At 45.9% G+C, this 15,698-nt stretch overlaps 1 protein-coding gene across 1 annotated transcript in view; it reads right to left on the reverse strand.

Moving 5' to 3' along the window:
- plekhg4 (pleckstrin homology domain containing, family G (with RhoGef domain) member 4) overlaps positions 1-15,698 on the reverse strand; it is a 401,233-nt gene that overhangs the window by 128,682 nt on the left and 256,853 nt on the right. The gene's annotated exons all lie outside the window — the stretch shown is intronic.

Here is a 15,698-nt window from a genome sequence, read left to right on the forward strand (position 1 = left end):
CTTGCTCATATATTCAATAGCTCAATGGAGTCTGGAATTTTTCCTGATTACTGGAGAACATGTACCAAAATTCAAAAAGGACAAGTCAGAACCATGACATTATAGGCCCATTAGCTTGATGTCAGTTGTAAGAAAGTTGCTGGAAGGGATCATTAGATATACTGTGTATGACCACCTTAGCAGAGAAGGGGGCTGTTCAGGACATGCAACATGCTACTGGAAACGATTACGAGCTGCATTTTCAGGTCCTGCCAAGGGCAGGAATGGAGTTGGGGTGGGGTTGCGAAATTGACGGAAATACTGGCGCCAGATGACGTGCCAGTTTCCTGACGCCATTCCCGGCGCAGGTGTGTTTCACCAGGGTGGGGAAAGGGTGGCCCCGCGAGCCTGCCTGATCCATTAAGGTCAATTAACATTGTTAAGGAGCTCAATAAGAGCTCATTAAGGAGCATCTTCTGCACGTGCTGTCTGGGGCAGACCAACTGAATGGAGGCAGGTACAAAAGTGGGGAGCCAGTCATTACCACCCCATAGAATTAGCTGGGTGGCATGAAAGAGTGAACGGCACAGAGGGACAATTAGCCACTGGGGAACAGGTGCCATTGGTTCAGTGCAGGGCAATAAACGCTCAGACAGTGCAGGGGGTTATCAACCGCTTGGCATCATGGGGCATAAGTGGAGGAGGCAAGGCTGCCAATCACAACTGGGGCCCACCTGGGCACAAGGAAGGCTGACGCTGGCAATAGGGGCACAACTCTCAGATTTTGGATCCAGTGGCAACGAGGAGCAACACACTCCGCAGGAAGGGCAGAGCCCTGGGCATCAGGAGGGCAGTGGAGAGGAATGAGGGACAGGAAGGACACTGGAGGCCATATCTTCAGCACAGGACTTACCGGCAAAAGAGGTACCTTGAGATGACTGAGAGCCTGTGCCGCAGAAGACTGTGACTCTCCAGGGAGATACAGAGATCTGTATCCTCATTGCCGAAGGCCTCACACCCCCTACTCGCCATGCCCTGCCAGTAGCCTTCAAATTCACTGAGGCCATGAACTTTATCACTTTCGGTTCCATCCAAGGATCTGCTGCAAACCTTGATGGTATCTCACAAATGGCTGGCCATCAGTGCATCACCGATGCCCTATTTGCCAGGGCTGGACAGTACATGCAATTCCAGACAGACTCGGCCTCACTGCATTCCCCTGGGTGTAGGGCATCATCAATTGAACCCATGTGGCCATCAAGCACCGACTTAACACCCAGTGAGATTCATCAACTTCCTCAACATTCAACTGGTCTACAACCACAACAACAGCTTCCTCCACATGTGCGTTCACTCTCCTAGCAGCTACCATGACTCCTTTACTCTTCCCAGTCCAGGCTGCCGCAGTTCTTCATGCCACCCCCCCAAACAATGTGGATGGATTCTAGGGGACAACGGAGATCCCTTGAAGCGATGGCTATTCATCCCTCTATGAGAGCCAGGAACAGAAGCACAGAGGCGCTATAACCACAAGCCATCTGCTCACAAGGACCACCACTGAACAGGCCATCAGGCTTCTGAAGATGTGGTTCTGGTGTCTGGAACAATCGGGTGGCACCCAGCAATACAACCTGCAAGGGGCATGCTATTTGTGGTGGCCTGCTGTACACTCCATAACATGGCCCTCCAGAGAGGTGTGCACCTTGAAGAGGGTGAGGCCCTGGAAGGACACAGCTCATTGGAGGAAGCGAAGGAGGAGGAGGAAAGGCATGGTGGGGAAAATGCAGAACACCAAGGTGCCCCAGCTGCACAGGGAGGTGGCTGGGGCCGGCACAGGTGTCATGATCCTGTTTTTTTCTCTTCTCTGGAAATATGTGGTGTGCCTTTAAGGCTGTAAGTGATCAGTATTTCTTTAAGGCAGCCAGCTTCATAAGTTACCGAAATGTGCATTTTGGTTGCCCTATATACAACCGTACAGAGAGGGAGACATACAATGTTACCGTTTAACTTTGAAAACTATTGGTTCAGAGGCAGTTGGGACACAGACTGTTCCGGCACGTCAAGGAAAGAGGAGAGCTCTCTCTCAGTCTATTTAAACCCTATTTATTATTCCCTCTCAGAATTCTGAAACGTCAAGCCAGATTAATTTAAAAAACAACAAAAATAGCTATTTGTTGATCTGCTGTGTTCATCGCTGGAAAGAAGAGGAGCAACACTTCAACTGTTGAACTAGGCTACTGAATGTCCCCCCGTTGAAGAACCTGTTTTTTCCATCGGACAACTGCGAAGACTTCAAGCAACCTTGGACTGCTTCTACATTGAAGATTCCATTTCGGCAGGAAGCATAATCTGAAAAGATTTTATTGTTACTTCTATTTTTTCAGGCAGCAAATTAAACACCAAACTACCGACAGTTTGGGTATATGTATGCAAATGCGAGAGTTAAATTCGTTAAATAAGTTATAAGGTCTTTAGATATTGGCTTATCTTAGTAGTGTTTAGACTTTAGTTTTTTTAAAATAAACAGTTAATTTGTTGATATCTAAAGATACCTAGTTTGGTTCACCTCATTCGGGGATTACTAGATTGTTCAATTCGGATGCTGCTTTTTTTGATTTGGAAAGCTTAAAGATGTATGTTATGCGATCTGTGGGGTGGCAGGACTGAATTGACAGTGCATTGCTCCCACCGCAATCAGAATCATATATTTTGACTGGGGGCTTTGTCCTGAGCAGTCGTGCCATAACACAGTGCAAGAGGAACGGCATTGTATGGAATTCACTATGAGCTGTCTGTGCCAACACTTCCACTGAAGACGCAGCCTGGAACACGTAAATTCTTACTGAAGTCTGAGGAACCCTGGACCAAGAACAATGGCTTGCTCTAAGTAACTGAATTACTGAGGATTGTTTCATTAGCACGACAGTCAAGCCCATCCTGATATACTGACTTTGAAAGAGTAAACCCCTTCGTGTAAATATTGGCATCCTGGAACCTGTGGAGCCAATTCAGAACCTTGTATCTCATTAAAATCAAAGAGGATTGAGAGAAAAAAAGTTTTGTTACACTCACAGAAGACAAGCAGTAACTTAAGAGTGTGCAGCAGCAGAAAGCTGCGTGCTTCCCTTTCTCTCTCTCTCTCTTTCTCCCCGGTTTGAAAACCATCTGCAACTGTGGACCCTCCAAGCCTACAAACTGCTACAGCCAGTGACCAGGGAAGAGAGCCAACTACAATTCTGCCTTCAAGAAAACCCTTTGCAAAGCAGGCCAACCATAAAGTGCACTTTGACAAGTGAGGACTTCAAGCATACAGCTTTAGCCAAGGACTACTGGATCATCCACTTCACAGACTGTGTATTTAAGTTCCATTTATTCTGTACTTTAATCCAACCACCAAATCTATTTTTCCCTCTGTAATCTATTTGTGTGTGATTCTCATGTGAACGTGTGCATGAATGTGTAGCTTTTTTTAAGCATTTTTAAAATTGGGGTTAGAGTGCTAAGTATAATAAACTTACCTCTTTCTTGTTTAAACTCAAGAAAACCTGCCTGATTAGTTCTTTCATGATCACAGTAAAGATAAAAAGGTAAAACACTCACAGAGATGGTAAGCGCACTCCCTGTTTAAAAGGAATAAACCCTGTTGTAGTCAAATAAGAGGAAGGGCACGAGGAGAGCCTGAGACTCCCTCCTCACCTGGCTGTAACAGCATCCAGTGGAAGCATCTCCTCTGCCAACTCAGCTTTAGCACAGCCACTTGAAGAACAAAGCTCTCTTTACTCTTCAACAGTGCGCCTTTATCCTATCCTCACAAGAGCACTAGTTTTCCTATTTCTCATTCCAACCATCTTTGTGAGCTCCCTGAGCAACACTGGCAATTTAGTGCTGAAATGTGGGCAGTTTTATTTTGAATCCATACCCACAAGGAACTGGTTTGAGTCTGACCAAACTCATTCTACTTAGAACTGTTACAGCCAACAAACAGCTGCTTCCCTGAATGCATCAAATGCTTTCAATATCAAATCTCAAGGAAACGAACCACCTTCTAAAACATCATAATTTTATGCTCTCCAATGGTTTAACAAATATAGTCAACCAATTTTAGACCACTGTGAAGAAGTGGCCACACTTACGTACTGAATTTGCAAAACAGTTCCTATTCCAACATCTCTAATATATAATATAAATATATATATAATACATATATAATATATATCTAATTTAATTGTGTTTAAGATCAATGTAGATTAATATTTATCATGCAGGGCAAACCACTCTATTGCTGGACTCACAAACACAGGTACATGTAGCTATTGCAACACTAAAAAACTTTTTTCCCTTTAAACTGAAAGCCAAGTCATTCTGAATTATCACGATAATAACTTTCGACAATGAATAATGTGAGCTCTCAAAGGTCAAAAATCTTTAACCTAACATTCCTGCTTGATACAGGGTTATGTAAAGACAAAAACACAAAAGTAATTTACCACTGTGTTACTCAAATTGGTTGCTAGGCACATTTAAGAGACATATCTTAGCAACAGGTCACATGCTGAATTGAATTACCCTGCGCTGCTTTACTGAGAATTTAGCAACAGACTTTTCTTTTCCTACATACAATATCATGTTCTCAAGTCTAGACAAATGTTAAATAATTTTCTAAATTACACTACAATTGTAACACATGATAAATTATTACTGTTGAAATATGTACTAAGAGAAATGCTTTGATTTTTCAATTTTGCAACATGTTCCAAGTATTTTAGTTAGAAGCTTCTCTTACTTAGGCTGCACAGATGTTTACAAATCAGTTTGTTAAATTTGCCAGAGTAAACAATGAGTTTACAACAAATTATTGCTCACAGAGAGGAAAGCCATAGTCAGAACGCACTTCTCCTCGCTCCAAACGCTTCCCCCATCACTCCACGCACAAACAGAGAAGTTCCGTTTAGCTTCTCTATTTGCTGGAATAAAACAGGACAACTTGCATTTCATTGTCCAACTCAAGATGCTTTCTAAAATCTATTATTGACAATATCCTGCCAAGCAAACCTTTTGATGGAAGCCTCATTTAAAATAAAGCTAAATATTAAAGCAGTAACTTTAGAAAATCTTGCTTTATATCATTCATACAGGAGAGTAATCTAGAACACAATAAGCAGATGGAATGAAGTTGAATGTTTCAGTGCTGAACTATTGCTTCAAGTTTCACAAATGATCAATAGTGTCCGAGAATGCCAAGGTTCAAGGCTGTGGTCATTACTGTACACTCAAGCTGACCTCTGCAAAATGAGTTGCAATTACTAACTATAATTCAAAATCCATAGGGCGGCACAGTGGCGCAGTTGTTAGCACCGCAGCCTCACAGCTCCAGCGACCCGGGTTCAATTCTGGGTACTGCCTGTGTGGAGTTTGCAAGTTCTCCCCGTGTCTGCGTGGGTTTCCTCCGGGTGCTCCGGTTTCCTCCCACAGCCAGAAGACTTGCAGGTTGATGGGTAAATTGGCCATTATAAAATTGCCCCTAGTATAGGTAGGTGGTAGGGGAATATAGGGACAGGTGAGGATGTGGCAGGAATATGGGATTAGTGTAGGATTAGTATAAATGGGTGGTTAATGGGTGGTTAACAAGATCAGGGGGCAGGTTGTTCAACCTTGCCCGTCTAAGAGCGAAGTCCAAAGTACGGAAAGTCCTCATCAGAGAACTCCTCTTTGCTGACGATGCTGCTTTAACATCTCACACTGAAGAATGCCTGCAGACTCTCATCGACAGGTTTGCGTCTGCCTGCAATGAATTTGGCCTAACCATCAGCCTCAAGAAAACAAACATCATGGGGCAGGATGTCAGAAATGCTCCATCCATCAATATTGGCGACCACGCTCTGGAAGTGGTTCAAGAGTTCACCTACCTAGGCTCAACTATCACCAGTAACCTGTCTCTAGATGCAGAAATCAACAAGCGCATGGGTAAGGCTTCCACTGCTATGTTCAGACTGGCCAAGAGAGTGTGGGAAAATGGCGCACTGACACGGAACACAAAAGTCCGAGTGTATCAGGCCTGTGTCCTCAGTACCTTGCTCTACGGCAGCGAGGCCTGGACAACGTATGCCAGCCAAGAGCGACGTCTCAATTCATTCCATCTTCGCTGCCTTCGGAGAATACTTGGCATCAGGTGGCAGGACTATATCTCCAACACAGAAGTCCTTGAAGCGGCCAACATCCCCAGCTTATACACACTACTGAGTCAGCGGCGCTTGAGATGGCTTGGCCATGTGAGCCGCATGGAAGATGGCAGGATCCCCAAAGACACATTGTACAGCGAGCTCGCCACTGGTATCAGACCCACCGGCCGTCCATGTCTCCGTTATAAAGACGTCTGCAAACGCGACATGAAATCGTGTGACATTGATCACAAGTCGTGGGAGTCAGTTGCCAGCATTCGCCAGAGCTGGCGGGCAGCCATAAAGACAGGGCTAAATTGTGGCGAGTCGAAGAGACTTAGTAGTTGGCAGGAAAAAAGACAGAGGCGCAAGGGGAGAGCCAACTGTGCAACAGCCCCAACAAACAAATTTCTCTGCAGCACCTGTGGAAGAGCCTGTTACTCCAGAATTGGCCTTTATAGCCACTCCAGGCGCTGCTTCACAAACCACTGACCACCTCCAGGCGCGTATCCATTGTCTCTCGAGATAAGGAGGCCCAAAAGAATGGTCGGCACAGACTCGGTGGGCCGAAGGGCCTGTTTCAGTGCTGTATCTCTAAAATCTAAAAAAAAAATCTAAATAACAAAATGCTTTCTTATAGTGTAGGTCGGATGGTTTCACAGGTCGGCGCAACATCGAGGGCCGAAGGGCCTGTATAGCGCTGTAATTTTCTATGTTCTATGTTATAATGCCCAAAACCTAAATTAAGTTATTGCACAAAATAAGAGCTCAGGGCATTTATTGGGGGCAATGCGTTGGCATGGATTGAGGATTGGCTAACACACAGAAGACAGAGAGTCAGGATTAATGAGTCTTTTTCAGGTTGGAAAGCCGTAACTAGTGGGGGGGCCCACAAGGATCGGTCCTAGGGCCTCAACTATTTACTATCTATTTTAATGACTTGGAGGAAGGGACAGACTGTAGTGTATCCAAATTTGTGGATGATACAAAAATAGGTGGGAAGGCATGTTGTGATGAGGACACAAAGAATCTGCAAAGGGATATAGATAGGTTAAGTGAGTGGGCAAAAACTTGGCAGATGGAGTTCAATGTAGACAAGTGTGAGATCATCCACTTTGGTAGGAAGAATGAAAAAGAAGATTTAGATGGAAAAAGACTACAAAATACTGCAGTACAGAGGGATCTGGGTGTTCTTGTACATGAAACACAAAAAGTTAGCATGCAGCAAGTAATTAGGAAGGCAAATAGAATTTTGGCCTTTAGAAATAGGGAAGTCTTGTTACAACTGTACAGGGTGTTGGTGAGGCCACACCCGGAGTACTGCGTGGAGCTTTGGTCTCTGTATTTAAGGAAGGATATACTAGGATTGGAGGCAGTTCAGAAAAGGTTCACTAGGCTGATTCCTGGGATGAAGGGGTTGTCTTATCAAGAACGGCTAAACAGGTTAGGCCTTTATTCATTGGAGTTTAGAAGAATGAGAGGTGATCTTATTGAAACATATAAGATTCTAAGGGGGCTTTGACAGGGTAGATGTTGAGAATATGTTTCCACTGGTGGGGGAATCTTGAACTAGGGGACATAGTTACAGAATAAGGGGTCACACATTTAAATCTGAGATGCAAAGGAGTTTCTTCTCTCAGAGGGTGGTGAATCTCTGGAATTCTTTATCTCAGATGGTTGAGGAGGCTAGATCACTAAATGTATTTAAGCAGGAGGTAAGATAGATTTTTGAAATCTCGGGGAGTCGAGGGATATGCGGAGCAGGCCCGAGAGAGGAGTTGAGGCCTGGGACAGATCAGCCATGATCTTATTGAATGGTGGGGTAGGATTGAGGGGCTGAATGGCCTACTCCTGCTCCTATTTCTTATGTTCTTAAATAGTAGAAACGCTCTCATCGGCCTACTTCATTTGAGCTAAAACATTACTTTGCAAAACCAGAAAAAATTGTTTTATGTTATCAACTGCTGTTATCAGAATTTATGGGAAAATAATTAAAAGACATTCACCAAGGACCCACTGAATAGAATTAGTCCAAAAAGTTAGTGTGACTGAAATAAGGCAAGTCCAATTGTTGAATAAATGCTTTATCTAAATCCTTGGTGCAGTTCAATCAAGCATTTATAAAAGACAGACAGAATGCCTGAACAAAAATGCAACTGACGGTAGATTTAGCATGGATGCAAGTGATAATTATTGTAGTGACGTCATAACAGGCATCACTTAGTATAGAACAAAAACAAGAAATGCTGGATTCACTCAGCAGGTCTGGCAGCATCTGTGGAAAGAGAAGCAGAGTTAACGTTTCGGGTCAGTGACCCTTCTTCGGAACTGACAAATATTAGAAAAGTCACAGATTATAAACAAGTGAGGTGGGGGTTGGGCAAGAGATAACAAAGGAGAAGGTGCAGATTGGACCAGGCCACATAGCTGACCAAAAGGTCACGGAGCAAAGGCAAACAATATGTTAATGGTGTGTTGAAAGACAAAGCATTAGTACAGATTAGGTGTGAATATACTGAATATTGAACAGCAGCAAGTGCAAACGCTGTTCAATATTCAGTATATTCACACCTAATCTGTACTAATGCTTTGTCTTTCAACACACCATTAACATATTGTTTGCCTTTGCTCCGTGACCTTTTGGTCAGCTATGTGGCCTGGTCCAATCTGCACCTTCTCCTTTGTTATCTCTTGCCCAACCCCCACCTCACTTGTTTATAATCTGTGACTTTTCTAATATTTGTCAGTTCCGAAGAAGGGTCACTGACCCGAAACGTTAACTCTGCTTCTCTTTCCACAGATGCTGCCAGACCTGCTGAGTGAATCCAGCATTTCTTGTTTTTGTTTCAGATTTCCAGCATCCGCAGTATTTTGCTTTTATCACTTAGTATAGATGTGGCTACAATGATATGGACAGTTATGGATATGGATAGTTACTCTATGCCCTCTACCCTTATCACAATAAGTGATGGTTGCTAAGGGGATGTTTATTTGACTGTGCAGTATTCTCATAGCATGTAAATGATGGGAAACTGCTATTTTAAGTTCAAACATTCAATAAGTTAAGGGCTGTCTCTACGAGGAATGAATGCAGGCTAGTGGAAATCATTTTGATGGGAAATCTCACCTGGAGCTGATCTCACCCAGTTACATTTAACATATAGAAGGGTATAATGTTTTTTAAAAATTTATTTTATGCAATTCTTTTTGCAAGATTATGATTAGCCGGGTAGTTTTTCCAGAGTTTTTAAACAGTCAAAGCACTTATCACACACATTGGGCAGGATTCCGGGGTTGTGGCGGGGGTGGGGGCAGAAAATGCCTCTGGCAGAGGCCTGTCGACATGGGAAGGCCTGGCCTGATATTGCCGATGGCGGAGAGGCCTCGTGGTGACCCCCAGCTGCTAGGTGACGGGAGCCAAATTAACATAGGGAAATTCATTTAAGTAAATGAATTAAGTTCTTACTGCTCCCACCGTCCGTTCCGGCGGTGGCCAGCACTCCAACGCCTTTGGCTACCCATCCGGGGATCTGATGCAGGACACTGGTGGGGAGGGGAGAGCGGGGTCAAACTCCTCCGATTGGTGTAGGGGATGGTGGGAAGGGTAAAGATGAACAAAGTGATTCCTGACAATGCAGCGGCCCGCTGATGTCATCAGAGTGCGCCAAGCTGCACACAAGCGCAGCTATATCTTGTCAGGACTAAGTGGCACATGTACGGGATGATGTCATCACATAGCGCCAACGTCATCGCGTGTCCGCGCCTGGTTCATCTTTGCGATAAAGCGTCAAGTATCCAGCCCCCCACTCAGCTAAAAGAAGCGGATGAATGGGAGACTTTGAGGCTGGAGCTCTCCCCCCTCGGCAACTCGCACCAGGCCGCGACGCTTCCTCCCCTCAGCTGCGCGCACCAAACCTCGCTGCTCCCCCCTCACTCCACTGGCCGATTGTTCCTCGCTTCGCGCCACTCTGCTATCCGGCCGCATGCTTCCCCCCCCTGCTCCCCTCCGGCCGCAAGCTCTAGGCCACGCCGCTTCCCTTCTCTGAGCCACTTGCTCCTGCGTCGCCCCTTCTTGCTTCTTCGGGTGGCACGTGGAGACTGATCAAACGTAGGAGCGAGTGGCCAATAGGAGGGAAGCGGCGCTGCCAGGAGCTAGTATCTGGGGATGGGGGGGGGGGGGGTGGGGTGGGAGGAGGGAGCAAGCAGCTGGAAAGCGGGGAGGCGCGAGCGTGGGACAATCGGGGAGCGAAGTGGGGGGGGGAGCAGCGAGGTCTGTGGCGAGCGACCAGGGTGGGGGGGGGGTGCAGACAGAACGAGTTGTCAAGGGGGAAGAGAGCGGCCAGCAGGGCGGGAGCTAGCAGCTGCGTTCGGGTGAAATCAGTCCTGCTCAGTCATATAAATGAATCACAATAACGAATTGGCAGCACATTTTATACTTGGCCCGATTTTTGTTTCCATCCATCAGGGTGCCAATTCACTATTTTCCAATGGAACTTCAATCATAAAATTCCTTTTGTATTTAATAGGATTACTGGAATGTTAAATGGATCTGATGATTACAGTTAGTATCCTATAACTACTTAGTAACATACTACCGGGCTTCCATCCAACTTAATGTAAGGTTAGTTTGCTAGAACGATCTAGCCATAAGCACTTCCTGTGATAAATTGAGCAGCGCCATCTTTAATCCTGGCAGCTGCCTGAACGTCGCAGACACTGACATTCCAGTTAAGAGCCTGCATTTGCAAGTACTGTGCCACCTAGTGATTGCGGGGTCAGCAAACGCAGCCAAAAATTAAAGTCTGTGAACTGTGGGTGGGTGGCGGGGGGAGACGGTTAGGTGCACAAGCTAAGTATTTTGATGGGGGAGAGAGGGCAAGGGATGAATTCTGTGGTTATTGGGCAGGTGGGAGAGGGGCTAGAAACATTTATTTCATTTTGTTGAATCCATTTTCATTCACTATATCTTTCAATATTTAAATGAAGTGGAAGGGCTCGAAGCCCATTAAAAATGGCTTCGGCGCCTGTGCAATAGTGCCTGACTCCATTGCCGGGGACGGACTGTCTGCCCCCTCCACGTCATCCGGGGGGGGGCCGTGCGGGAGGTGCACCCCGGCCATTTAAATGAGCTGCCATGCTGAATATCGTGGAGACTCCATGACGTGCGCTCCGAATCCAGCCCACTGCCTTTACCTACACACAAACATAAAATGTTCATATGTAGATAAAATGTTGACAAGTTTAATGCTGAAAACAAATGCAAGCAAACCAAATTTAATTTAAAATTTAAAAAGATCTTATTTCAATAGAATTGAAAATTGGGCAATTTCTACGAGTGTCTGATCTGCAATGCCAGTTTTACGTCAGGGTGGCAATTTGAAAATCTATCCCATGATTTCTGCAATAAAATGTAAATTCTTGGGTGGTAAACTATCAGAATTAAATAACAATGCAGATTGGTAAACTAAAGAAGATGTGCTTCAATGTGGAGCTCTCACCTGTACAGTCAGAAGGTCACGGGTTCAAGCCCTATTCCTGAACCTCAGTCATAATCTAGGCTGACATTTCAATGCAGCATTGAAGGAGTTCTGCATCGTTGCCAGTGTCGCCTCTTGGATGAGATGTTAAACTGAGGGCCCATTGCCTGCCCAGATGGATGTGATAGATCCTACGGCACTATTGGAACAAGAGCAGGTACGCCTTCCAACATTTTTCCTTCATCCAGCACCCTAAAACAGCTCAATTGGTAACTTATGTTTTGCTGTCTGTGTGCAAATAGGCTTTCTATCTACAGAACAGTGACTACACTTAAAAGTAATTAATCTTAAACAGGGATAGGCACCAACATGTTGCACCACGGATAGTTGACAAAATTATTGACTCGGCCACAGACATAGGCGCAATTAATCTGTACATAAAATGGATAGCCAACCTAATATCATTAAAACACAACCCGATTTAAAACACATTTCTCCCTATTTAGTGTGATACCTGGCATTGCTTTTGCTTCCACAAGTAATCATTGTCTGCCTGCACACTTGATGTAGCGATGCGAAGAATTCGGATAGATGTCCATCTGTCAGGAGTGATCTTGATCTCTTTTCTCTCCCTCTCTGTGTCCATCTCTTTCCCCCCTCTCTTTGTCTATCTTTCTCCCCTCTCTCTCCCCTCTGTCTATCTCTCTCCGCCCTCTCTGTATCTATCTCTTTTTCCCAGTTCCCCGGGCTGGTGCTTGTTTGAAGGACTGCCTGACTTTCTCTGTGTGGGCCCTCAGCGCCACGCCGCTGGCTGTGTGCTGGCCCACTTCCTGCTCTTCCCGCGGCCTCATTCTCCCTCTCCCCCACAGCAGCCATTCCTGCTCACTCCCTGAGTCGTGCAAAAACAGCAGGGGCAGCAGATCCCAACGCGCCTGCGCTGCGAACCACCAATCAGAGCTCACTCATGTTAACTGCGTATCAATTGTTTAATTATATGCAGTTGGAGGGTGTTAAATGCAGTCTTACTTGAGTACTTATAGGAGACTCTTACTGAGACTGGTGGAGGTTTTGAGTGAGGGGCTACATGTTTGTAATCCTTTTACTCTGTTCAATAAATGAGAAACTGAGATAAGCTCCAGCATTATTCTTCCACAACAAGCTTTCTGGAATTTAACAAACCCGTCCAGGCAGCCCGCTGTCAGTCACAGATGCTGAGCAATCACAGACAGGCCGCAGCCATCTGTCAGATGCAGCTCCTGCCTACCCCCTCCACCTGTCGTACATTTTAATAGGAGAGCCATCAATCAAAGCTGAGCCACAGGCAGTCCACTGTCAGTCACAGAGGATTCGCAGGCTGGATGGAAACCCTGGACCTCAAAGTTTTTACCATGGACATGTTGCCGACCCCTGACCTTAAAGCTCTTTGAGAAAAATGAGGATGTGAAAGGTGTTTAAGTTCTTTTTTCATGTTAATAATATAACACGGACGAAGTGCACAAAGGCAATGTATGAGGGAGTAATAAGACAGAGTGAGTTCCAATTTCATCCCAGGTTTCCAGGGGTTGTGATAAGCAGCTGCAAGGCATTTTTATGGTGCAGGTAATGGAAAATGGTCAGGCAAGACCCCCTCAGTCATTCTTGTGTACCTTCTTCTGGCAGGTTAAAAAGTAATTTAGGCAACAGCCTGGGAGCAGATCACCTGGCTGCCCTCTCAATAATGTCCAACAGTGGACAAACAGACAGGACAAGTGAAGAATAAAATGAGAAGAGTTGGAAGACATTTCAGTACTAATACACAGGTTTTTGGGGTTGATGATAGATCATGGACTTGTAAAATGCACCTTATACTTCAAAAGACAAAATCCACCATTCCCTTTTTAGTTCATATTTCGGGCAGGATTTAATGGAGCTGGCAGGGCTCCTGGCGCCAGGCCGAAAAGGCAGTGGGAATCCCACCTTGGGCCATTTGGAGCCCTCCCAGCTCTATTTAATGGCACAGGCAATGTCATCGGGATCCCCATCAGAGGGCAGCAGTGGCAGCGACACTGGGAGCAGTGGCCATTGCCGGTACTATAGCAGGCCTTGGAACCAGGCCCAGCGCTGGATACTGGAACCCCAGGTAAGTGAGATGGGGTGGCTGGAGCCGGTCCTCATTTTACTGGGCAGCCTCCAGCATGGCAGAAGCAACCCCTGCCGCTGGTTTAATTCCAGCGGCAGTGGGAAGAGCCCCTTAACTGGCTGATAATAGGCCTCCTAAGGGCCTCAACTGGTCTCTGGCCTATCCTGCCCCTGACTAAACTGCGCTGTGACAGGAAGGCAATGGGCCCTCCATGCCCCAAACCCCTCCTCACAATTCTATGGGTCACCCCGCTTCCTATCCTGTCTCCGGGGGCCCCATTAAATCCAGCCCTTCATTTTATTATTAGGGTATGATTAACAGGGCACATAGAAAATCATATTATCGGACAGACTCAACATGGAATTTTGTCACTCTTGAGAAATCTGTTAAAAGAGTTTTTTGAGGTCTTAACTAGCAGGGTTAGATAAGGGAGAACCAGTGGATATACTGAACTTGGATTTTCAAAAAGCATTCGATCAGGTGCCATACAAGAGATTATTAGAGAAATTAGAAGATTACAAGAGAAAATTAGGGCTCATGGGATGAGGAGAAATATATTAGCACGGAATGAGGATTGGTTAATGGACAGAAATAGAAATTAGGAATAAAGGAATCATTTTCAGGGTGGCAGGCTGCAACTAGTGAGATATCACATCAGTGCTTGGGCCTCAGCTATTTACAATCCATAATAATGACTTAGATGAGGGAACCAAGTGTAATATATCCAAATTTGCTGACGATAGAGTTAGAAGGGAAAGTAAGCTATGAGGAGGATGCAAAGAGGCTATAGACAGGTTAAGTGAGTGGGTCAGAAGACAGCAGATGCAATATAGGGCTGAATTTTATGGGCCCCCTAGGGATGGCAGCAGAGGTGGGGGGAGCCCATAAAATTGCGTGGGAAGGTGGTGGGGGCAGGGGGAAGGAGGAGTGCCTTGGAACTTAGTCCAGGATGGGGAAGACTGAAGACGGCCTTCCTGCCCAGAGGCCAACTAACACCCTTAAGTGGTCAATTAATGAATGGCCACTTAAGGTCCTCTTCCCACCGTCACTGGTAGGGAGCCCCACCACGTGCTGAGGTCACCCAGTAAAGCAAGGCAGCCTCCCTGCGGTCTGCGGCAGGGGGGTTGGGAAGAGCTTTCTCCATTGGAAATGTGTGGTCCACGGAGGGCCCAGGTGGCAAAGGCTGTCCCTTCGCTAACAACACCCCCAACTCTGAACGACCACCCTCCCACCACTATCTCTCACTGGGGCCAGCCAGACTGGCCCCAGTGACCCTGCCACACTTATCTGGGGTCTAGGCCTCCAGCACAGTGATGGCTCTGGTGATACTACTGAGCTGCAAGCTGTCTGATTGGCTAGCAGCTCTTGGAGGTGAGATCCCCGTCCTTAAATTGATGGGGACCCCAATGCCAGGCAGTTAATTGCCTGATCACCATTAAATAGAGCCCGGGGGGTGGGGGGGAGGTGAGGGGGGTCTCCAAAGGGCCGAGACAGGGTTCCCTTCGCTTTTTGGGCCTGGCATTGGGACCCCCACTGGCTCCATAAAATCCAGTCCATAATGTGCTGGTGAGAAATTATCCACCTTGGAGCAAAAAAACAGAAAAACACAATATTTTTTAAAATGGTGAGAGACTGGGAAATGTTGCTATTCAGAGGAACCTGGGTTTCCCTCTACACAAATCACAGAAAGTTAATATGCAGGTACAGCAAGCAGTTAGGAAGGCAAATGGTATTTTATACTTATATCCCTTTGTAATAAAGGCTAAGAGTAAAGAAATTTTACTGCAATTATATAAGGGACCGGTGAGACCACACCTGGAATACGGTGTTCAGTTCTGGTCTCCTTACCCAAGGAAGGATATAGTTGCCTTAGAGCAGCTGCAACAAGGCTTCAATAAATGGATTCCTGGGAAGAGGGGATTGTCCTCAGAGGAAAGAGTGAGTAGACTAGGCCTATATTCCCTA

The sequence above is a fragment of the Heterodontus francisci genome, chromosome 17 (assembly GCF_036365525.1).
Source record: "Heterodontus francisci isolate sHetFra1 chromosome 17, sHetFra1.hap1, whole genome shotgun sequence".
Lineage (NCBI taxonomy): Eukaryota > Metazoa > Chordata > Chondrichthyes > Heterodontiformes > Heterodontidae > Heterodontus > Heterodontus francisci.